Consider the following 10107-nt stretch of genomic DNA (forward strand, 5'->3'; position numbering starts at 1 on the left):
CACATACACATACAGGCACACACACATACACATACAGGCACACACACACACACACTCTCTCTCTCACTCTCTCTCTCACTCTCTCTCTCACTCTCTCTCTCTCTCTCTCTCTCTCTCGTACCACATCACTTTTTTTCTTCAGAACAGGCACACACACATACACATACAGGCACACACACATACACATACAGGCACACACACACACACACACTCTCTCTCTCTCTCTCTCTCTCTCTCTCTCTCTCTCGTACCACATCACTTTTTTTCTTCAGAACAAGACACATACATTTCCCTTATATTTATCTTTCGCTGTCCCACTCCTGATGTCCGCCTCCTCATCCTCTTACTCTTTTCTTCGTCGTTTTCCATCATATCAACTTTGTCACGAGCTAAATATTTATTCATTCATTTATTTATTTATTTATTTATTTATTTATTTATTTATTTACCAACTTTAAATGATAACTGATATTGATTGATCTTTATTCATTTTAAAGAAAAATATTTTTCTTTCAAACAAATCTAGTTATTATCTACTTATATATACATATGCGGATACTTGGATTTCAACGCATTTCAGTTGATTGGTGTCAACTCTCAGAAGCTTAACCAATCAAAAGCAATGTAACTAGCGGGCTGGGTGTATTACAAACCCTTATAAAGATTTAATTTCAAGTGTTTTCAGTTCGTAGACGTAATCTCAAGAGAACTAAGTTGAGGTAAGTGGCATTAGCTAATGGTTTGTTTAATTTTCCTCATTTGTTATTCTAAATTTTGGAAAATCGCATATGAACTCATGAATTGTTATGGAACATTGTTGTTATATATTTTAGCCATCTTTGAGTTATTCATTTATTCCGTTGTTAAATATAGGTAAGTGGTTTGAATCGTTATGATAACGGCTGGCAAAATAATAATAATAATAATAATAATAATAATAATAATAATAATGATAATGATGATGATGATAATGATAATAATAATAATAATAATAATAATAATAATAACAATAAAAAAATATTCAGACAATTACATAACAAAAGCAATTGATGTATCAATACCGGCTGATGACAACGTGTCTCTAAAAGAAATGGAGAAACTCTCAAAATACAAAGACCTGGAAATAGAGGTAACCAGAATGTGGAATCTAAAAACAGAAACAATTCCTACTATAGTAGGTGCATTAGGCATGATAAAAAAATATTCAGACAGATACATAACAAAAACACCAGGACTTACAAACACATATAACATACAGAAAATTGCACTACTAGGCACTGCACACATCCTACGCAGAACACTTTCCATACAGTAACCATCAGAGCATCACAACAAATCACAGCACGTACCCAAGGCACACAGAGCTGCGCTCGGTAGTGAAGTGAAAGCACGCTATAAAACATATAAAAACTACTGAATAATAATAATAATAATAATAATAATAATAATAATAATAATAATAATAATAATAATAATAACAATAATAATAATAATAATAATAATAATAATAATAATAATAATAATAATAATAATAATAATAATAACAACAACAACAACAACAACAACAATAATAATAATAATAATAATAATAATAATAATAATAATAATAATGACGATGACGATGACGACGACGACGACAATGACGATGATGATGATGGTGGTGGTGGTGATGATGATGACGACCTAGCAGTGTTTAGTTACGTCCCTTTTTGTTTTGAATTTAAATGACACCGACGCTTTTCACTCTTTCCGGGGTTGATAAAATTAAAGTAGATACTAGTCATATTTTGGAATAGATTTAATTGAATGTACCAACTAACAAAATTTATTGCCATGTGCCTATGCTAGACATAATTTATTCTGTTCTGTGAGGTTTCGATCCCGATTGTTCTAAGCCATTAAAACACATCAATTCCCTGTTAGTCCAGAGCTCCCATTGCAGTATTTCATACATAACAGCATTTGTGGTTGCATGAACTCATGTCAATCGAAAGACCAATATTTGATCCAGTTCTCGAACTCTTGACAAATATGTATATTTGGATATTTCGAATCTTGAGTAATTCGATATTTCGAATCTTGAGGCGCAGGAGTGGCTGTGTGGTAAGTAGCTTGCTTACCAACCACATGGTTCCGGGTTCAGTCCCACTGCGTGGCACCTTAGGCAAGTGTCTTCTACTATAGCCTCGGGCCGACCAAAGCCTTGTGAGTGGATTTGGTAGACGGAAACTGAAAGAAGCCCGTCGTATATATGTATATGTATATATATGTGCGTCTGTGTTTGTGCGTCTGTGTTTGTGCGTCTGTGTTTGTCCCCCCAACATCGCTTGACAATCGATGCTGGTGTGTTTACGTCCCCGTAACTTAGCGATTCGGCAAAAGAGACCGATAGAATAAGTACTAGGCTTACAAAGAATAAGTCCTGGGGTCAATATGCTCGACTAAAGGCGGTGCTCCAGCATGGCTGCAGTCAAATGACTGAAACAAGTAAAAGAGTAATATTATAATCATTAAAGTTAGTTTGTATTTTTTCCAAGTTTCTTATTTATTAAGGACTATTCTCATCATTAACGTCCTTCTTATTTATTCTACCATCATCTTACACGTTTCCCAACACCAAAACTAACATCACCACAGCCAGTAGTACCACCAGCATTACCACTGCCACTACCACAAACATCTTCATAACTCTAACTTAATTCGTACCAGACAAGTAATTAGTTAACCACCACACCAATCACTTAACTATCTACGTTCGTGTATCATGTTTGTCGGTTAATTGCTTAAGTCGATTCTACTGTTTAACCTCAGAACATGACGTAATGGCATTGTACAAAGCAAAGATTATTTCACGAAGGAAAAAAAAAGGAGGTGGGAGAGAAAATAGTATCCAAGGAACTGGTGGTACTCCGTGCTGTCACCGAAAACTATATACAGCATGTGAACTTACCCAAACTCATGAACTTCGCTTTGTAGGTTATTTCGTACGATAGTTAATGTGTTTGAAGGAAGACATAATAATTGCTAGTAAAGTACGATTGATGTTAACCGTTTCAGTTCTTCGTTTCTTATCTTTGTTTTCTCGTTGACTGATATATCACACATAAATGAAAACAAGATGGTTGTCGCACTAGCACTGTTAAAGCAAACTTGACTATTTTCATGAAGACAAACAATATATGAAAGTGGCATTATTTCAGCTGTCACTTCACTGAGATTGCAAATGTCTTGTTTGTAGTAGAAAAGATGAATTTCAACAAGATGGAAAGCAACTTGTTTTAGTGTCAGAATTTCGATTCGGTCAAGCAAAATGGCATTAAACGTTTCGGTGTTTTATTGTTTTCTTTTGTTTTTAAATAAAATAGAAATAAGAAGTATCTTAATTAGGTAAATATTAATTAAAAGTTTTCTCTCTCTCTACAGACAGGGATGTAAATAAGGTATTTCATAATGATTCCTTCTAATTTTGGCACAAGGCTATTCATTTTGAGGGGAGGGGCAAGTCGATTACATCAACCGCAGTACTTAACGGGTACTTTATTTTATCAACTCCGATAGGTTGAAAAGCAAAGCTGACCTCGGCGGGAACAGAAATCAGAACGTAAAGAGCCGGAAAAAATGCAAGACATTTCAACCGACGCTCTAACAATTCATTTATCAGGCTTCAGGTATTTCATAATAATATTCGTCATGAATAATGACATATTACCTGTAGAGCCTTATTAGTATTTAGGTTTTAGATCAGTCTTTTAGTTATCAATCTACAGCTTTTCTTCATTAACTTCCTTCTTATTATTCTCCCATTATCTTGCACACCTTCCATCACCAGAACTAACGCTACCAATAACAACAACAAGAACACCACCACCAACAACAACAACAACAACAACGCCATCATTAATAAAGAAGCATAATAAGAAAAACAAAAGACAAAGAATGTACAAGTGAAGCTGCACCTACTGACTTGATGTTTTACAACTCAACGCAAACAATAGTGCCAGGGTGAAGATGAAGATAGGCGTACCTAGGGTGAGGTTTGCCGAATGAAGTAAGAAAATTGGTGCAATGTTACTTTATAAGCATAGGTCAGAAGATTTAGTAACAAAGACCTATTGTCAGATTAATTGATTGATCCAACTGTGCTATTAAAACTTGATGACAAAGGCTGTGTTCGTTTAACGGGATCCTCATCATCCTAGTCAGGTGCTGCACTATGCGATGCTGTGGTCATCACTATGTCTTGCCACCTTCTCCTGTCCTCTACCCCATGGACAGCTGAGAATAAAGACAATCCTGTGGCTGCGATGTCTCTCAGCCAAGAAGTGGGTGGTCTGCCTCTTTTACGTCTGCCGTTCACCTTGCCAGTTATGATCGTTCGCTCAAGTCCATCCCGTCGCATGACGTTGGACAAAGAACCGTAGCTTCCGCTTCGTTATGTTTCGCCGAAGCGTCATCTCGCAACCGAGCTTTTCTAGTACCCAGTTGTTCGTCCTTCTCTCCGTCCACGACACTCAAAGGATTCTGCGGTAACACCACATTTCAAAAGCGCTCACTCTTTTCTCGTCTGCCTTCAACATTGTCCACGACTCGCAGCCGTACGTCGCAATAGAGAAAGCGGCACCCCAAAGTAGCCTTATCTGGTATACAAAACGGCAAAAAATTCAACTACTGAATTTTCATGCAAACCATTTTTTGTTGTTATAATGTACATTTCATTTCCTTAATAACAACGAATTAAAGTTGGTCTGCTCCAGACACTAGCGTTGCTAGGGGGCAGTAGGGGCGGTCCGCCCGGGGCGCAAAATGCTTTTCCCACGAGAGTTTCGGACCCCAGTAATGAACTCGTTTGCATACAGCCAATCAACGCAAAGCCCAACATAACATTCGTGAATGCGCTAAAAACAGCCAATCTCTTGGTAAAACACATTCTACCAAGTAAACTCATGAACGGTGTTGTAAGTCGACCGATGGCCAAGTTGTGCTTGATTTTAGAGGGAGACAAGTAATTAGATAGATTTGCATCTATACCTATTATCAGATTTTGTTAGGGCCTGATATGGTAAAGATATGGATGGGAAAAATGTGGGTAAAGGGTGATGTGCTAGCAACCATCTCCCCTTACTATTATACAAAGTAAACATCAACACAAATAACTATGCAGAGACAGCCATGGTTGAAACAAGAACAAGAACAACAAGCATTCTCAAAAGAGAAAAGAAGCATGGTCATTCCTTACCCAAGTGGCCTTATCTTATTGACCATCACTTGTTATGTGCTCATAAATTTGTTTGAGAGTTGAGCTTTGATTGGTTGTACGCAAATGAGTTCATAACTGGGTCCGGAACTCTCGTGGGGAAAAATATTTCGCGACGCGTGCAGCATTTTGGGGTTTGTTGCAGGCAATATGTATTTTTGAGGCGTCCGGGGCGGCAAATGGAGTGCTACGGTGAGCACTTCGTTGCACAGCTCTGTAGGGCTTCACACTATCACAATAAAGCATTTGAATCTGTGTGTGTGTGTGGTGTGTGTGTGTGTGTGTGTGTGTGTGTGTGTGTGTGTGTGTGTGTGTGTGTTTCAGTGGCAACTCTGGCACTCGGGCTGTTCGGGCTGAGCCCGAGTATAAATTTAGTTATTTGCAAGCCAATTTAATTTTTACCAACTCTGACTTCAAGTATGTAATTTCAGTCAATAACTCGGGCTCCTTTTATTGAACCTGGTCGGAAAAATAACGTGTTTTCGTTCACTACAAACGCTTCCAGTACACGAGAACACTTCACGTCTTCAAATCGAGTATCAGCTGTCGATACTCAGTCTTCCACCATCTTCTGTTATGCATTATGATCACAATCCGCTTGTGCAAGAAGCTCACCGACTGTGACTTGTCTGTTCTCGAGAATCAATTAGTCCAACAGCTGTTGATTCCTGTCATTGGTCACAGTTGATCGTCTCTCACTGCGAGGTTTATCTTCATTGCTGGTTTCCCTTCCTTAAACTTCTTCATCTATGTGAGCACATTCGTCTTGTCAATGATGTCATCTCCATAAACAACTTGTAGACTTCAATGGATGTCTGACAGCCTGCATCCCTCCTTCGCCTGGAACTCAATGACAATATGTTACTTCCGTTCAGAACCCATTATTTTCCAGCAATAAAGAAGAACAAGAAGACCTACTACAGAGGAAGAATTGCTCTTCCAAAATGTGCAATTTGAACGACCAATGTCAGTCAATAAAAAAGCTATGCCCACTTTCGTATTATTTTCGCTACAAGCCCGTTTTTCGTTAACCGTTGTATCAATGTTTTTTGTTTTTGTTTTTGTTCCTAGAGTCTGAACAATGTCTTGTGGTGTATTACAAATATGCATTATTAAGTTCCTTTATAATGTCTTCTAGTTCCTTACAAATTTATTTTAAGCTTTGCGGCGTCCAAATAGTAAAAGTATGACTTCTTAAATGTCAGAAAGTGGGAGATATTTCAACTGTCTGAACCAACTATTTCATTTTGCTTAATTCCATAAATAAGGAATTTACTTACAATTAAAGTCACATTGGTAAATTTGTTATTTTATTGCACCCGGGCTAATCTTGATCACCAGAATATTTGTATTTGTGTTGATAAGTATATTAAAAACTAACTTTCTTTTATATTTTTAGTTAAAAATCTTCAGCATAATATATCTGCGTAAAATATTTACATACAAAATGAAAGGTCATTGCGTCATCATCTTCGTTGTGTTAATTGCGATATTAGCTGGAATGGCAATGGTCAGCGGTAAGTATTTGATTAATCTTATTCATATAAATGAATCGGGGTTGCTATTCAGACCGATAAAGCTGTTACTTGTTAAGCAATATCATGACAAATCAAAAACAAAAAAAGATATTTTAAAATAAAAGAACAACAGTTTGACATTTGCTTCCTTAAATCCTTAAATCCTTGAAAATGTTTTAGCTCGAAGGCCGCGGCCATGCTGGGGCACCACCGCTGTAACATTTTATATGAATTTTTATAAATCACGAATAAATCTGGAAAACGCCTGCTATAACAATCTGAATATTCTTGTATTTATCTTTTACATTAATTACAAGAATTACATAAATTGTGAAGGCGCGTGGCTCGTTAGTTAGGATTTTCGGGTCACGATCGCGAGTTTGTTTGTTAGATTCCTAGCGGCGCCTTGTGTCCTTGAGCAAGACACTTTATTTCACGTTGCTCCAGCTTACTCAGCTGGCAAAAATGAGTTGTACCTGTATCTCAAAGGGTCAGACTTGCCACGCTGAACCTCCCTGAGAACTACGTTAAGGGTACAAGTGTCTGTAGAGTTGGCTCAGTTACATGCACGTTAATTTCATGGGCAGGCTGTTCCGTCGATCAGATCAACTAAGACCCTCATCGTCGTAACCGACAGAGTCCCAGCTTACATTAATTTCAAGTTCGATGTTGCTAATCATTTCGAATGTTCAGTAACATATTTGAGGCCTCTAGCTGAAAACCCATTAGAACGTTATGCTTCATCATACACAAGTCAGAATATAATTAAAGTTGAAAAAAAAAATCAGTCAAAATTCCTGAGAAAAATGTAAGAATCTTGTGGGTAGGTCAATGTCTGTTTCATTCACTCACTCACTCACTCACTCACTCACTCACTCATTCTCTCTCTCTCTCTCTCTCTCTCTCTCTCTCTCTCTCTCTCTCCTCTCTCTCTCTCTCTCTCTCTCTCTCACTCTGAAAATTGACTTCAGTGTATTTCAGTTTTGTTGTGCGTAAATATCTTTGCCGTCACACTATTTGTACGTTCTCCCTACAACATTACTTGTTCAAATTTGTTTTCCAATCTGCCTATTTAAATACACTATTTAGATTTCTCCCTCTATCGAAAACCGTTGTGATACAGCCGATAAGCCTTCATTACTAACCAATGAGAATTCAACCACGCAACTGAGCGTCCATGCATTAGAAAACATATCCTACAGTGGCTCAATTTTTTTCACTCATGCTATTTTCTTCTAGAGCTTTTTACGCTGAAATGGGGTTTGTAATTTCAATCTACAAATTGACTTCCTTGTGTGATATAATATTGTTTCACTTTTATTCTTTCACTTTTGTGTGTGTTTGCGAGTTCAATACGTACGAGATAGTAAAGGACATGTTATACCACGACGGCGACGTCGTCATATTTATGAGTGTGTATGTGTCTCTGAGTGTATGCGTGCGGGTGTGTGAGTGTGCATGTCTCTTTGACTGTGTATGTGTTTCCGTGTTATGTACGTTATTAAACATACACACGTCTACACATACACACGTCTACACATACACACGTCTACACATACACACGTCTACACATACACACGTCTACACATACACACGTCTACACATACACACGTCTACACATACACATGTCTACACATACACACGTCTACACATACACATGTGTCAACTGACATGCGTGAATGCATGTCTGTATGGGTTTCTTTTACTATATGTATGTGACTATGTGAGAATCTATATGTGCGTATCGTCACATTTTGTATATGAATGCGTATGTTCTGTGAGTGTGTGTGTGTTTGCGTGCCCGTTACGTACGTTATTAAACACGCACATACATCTACACATACATATACATATGTGACGAGAACGGCTGGAGGTGAAACTCTTGACAAAATCAATTACGTAGAAGGTCCAAGTTATATAAAAATACACATCTACTGCTCAATTAACAGTTCATAATTATCGCAGCAATTGCAAGGTATTTACAATTTGTTTATATTTGGTTAATTTACATTGCCTACAAAAATATAGACATACTACATACATACAACTGCTCAGAAATTAATGTATATTTTTTTGATTAGAATATTGAAAAAAATATACCCGTTTAACCGGTTTCTGTGGCGTGTGTTCCCCTCAGCTGGACGGAGCGCCAGTCCATCACAGCATTACTCAAGAAACAGGAAGAGAGAGTGAGAGAAAGTTGTGGTGAAAGAGTACAACAGAGGTCACCACCACCCCTGCTGGAGCCTCGTGGAGCTTTTAGGTGTTTTCGCTCAATAAACACACACAACGGCCGGCCTGGGAATCGAAACCACGATCCTCCGACCGCTGCCCTAACCACTGGGCCATTGCGCCTCCACAATTATCCCTAATACTGAGCTTGAAGTAATACATACCTATATATCCAACCTCTCGTGAAGTGTAACTACCAAACAAACAAAAGCGACAAAATAAAACTGAATTAAAACTAACGCACTCACATTTACACATGCATCAGAAGGTGCAATGTTATATATAATAACATGATACTATAGAACCGCTACTGCAGTACTATTTTCTTATTTAGTTAACAACTATAGCTATTCCACGTGCTAAAACTGAATGACAACTATATATACTCGCACACACGCAAACACACAGATCTAATTTAAACAGTATCAACGTCAATGCAGTTCTAATATTTAAATATTTTCTAATTGCAGCCCGTTCAATCATACTTCCCCCAGAGTGTGGAAATGCCTGTTTAGCACATTATGAATCAAATCCTAATGAAACCCGTTCAGTTTCAAAATACATAGGATGCATCAAAAAGTGCTGGGAAAAGGCTAGATTTAACCCTTGAAAACGTTGTTTCTCAAATACAATTGAAGAATCGAGTTGGAGAATCATGTTAATATAGACAACGTGTCCAGTTCTTGAAATGAAAATACAAAGAATCTCTTACAGTTATTGCATGCTTCTACATTTTCTACATTTTGTCTGCCTAAATCTACATGATAATTATGAAAGGAATATAGTTTTTTGTGAAAGCAATTGATGTACTTTAATGAAAATAAAACATTTTAAAATACTTAATATTTGGTTTTAAATTATTCAACAGAGAAGTTGCAATACATTTCTTAAATGATGTTGTTTTTTATTCTTAGGTAAGCCACTATCCTTAACATTTATAATCAAAGACGTCCCTACCTTGACCATCCCATGTATAACTAGAGCTACATTATCCAGTTGTTCCTTATATAATACCTATGATGTAATTTGATGGTGATTTTGCTGGTTGAGATTTTTCAGTCGAATGAAATCGTACACTGCCTTATTTGACCAGTTCCCTAATTG

At 37.3% G+C, this 10107-nt stretch overlaps 1 long non-coding RNA gene across 1 annotated transcript; it reads left to right on the forward strand.

Annotated features, from left to right (window-relative positions):
* The first annotated feature begins 566 nt into the window (after window positions 1–566).
* Window positions 567–9841, forward strand: LOC115211077. Its single transcript, XR_003881464.2, has 3 exons — window positions 567–719; window positions 6654–6771; window positions 9474–9841. It is a non-coding gene; the product is annotated as an uncharacterized LOC115211077 (long non-coding RNA).
* The last annotated feature ends 266 nt before the right edge of the window (window positions 9842–10107 follow it).

This window comes from Octopus sinensis, linkage group LG4 (assembly GCF_006345805.1).
Source record: "Octopus sinensis linkage group LG4, ASM634580v1, whole genome shotgun sequence".
In the NCBI taxonomy this organism is placed as follows: domain Eukaryota; kingdom Metazoa; phylum Mollusca; class Cephalopoda; order Octopoda; family Octopodidae; genus Octopus; species Octopus sinensis.